Here is a 260-nt window from a genome sequence, read left to right as displayed (position 1 = left end):
AGTGACGCCGCTGTGCACCGCGGAGTGTATTGTGCAGCACGTATGAAGATCATCTCGAGAGGTAAGTATTTTTTTAAAAACATTTTCTTTGGAGTGTAGTCTTTGCTTTGTGCTTGCTGCCTCATGTCTTTCCCGCAGGTGAAACGGAAAAGTTAAAGTGAGGAACGAACGGGGCATCGAACCCGCGCCATCCGCATGGAGGCGCGCGCCTCAACCCACGCGGCCGGCGCGCCGCAGTGGAGCTGGCGCGCAGCGGAGCC

The sequence above is a fragment of the Frankliniella occidentalis genome, unplaced genomic scaffold (genome assembly GCF_000697945.3).
Source record: "Frankliniella occidentalis isolate FOCC.00 unplaced genomic scaffold, Focc_3.1 Scaffold263, whole genome shotgun sequence".
NCBI classification, from domain to species: domain Eukaryota; kingdom Metazoa; phylum Arthropoda; class Insecta; order Thysanoptera; family Thripidae; genus Frankliniella; species Frankliniella occidentalis.
Note: the sequence above shows the minus strand (reverse complement) of the source record.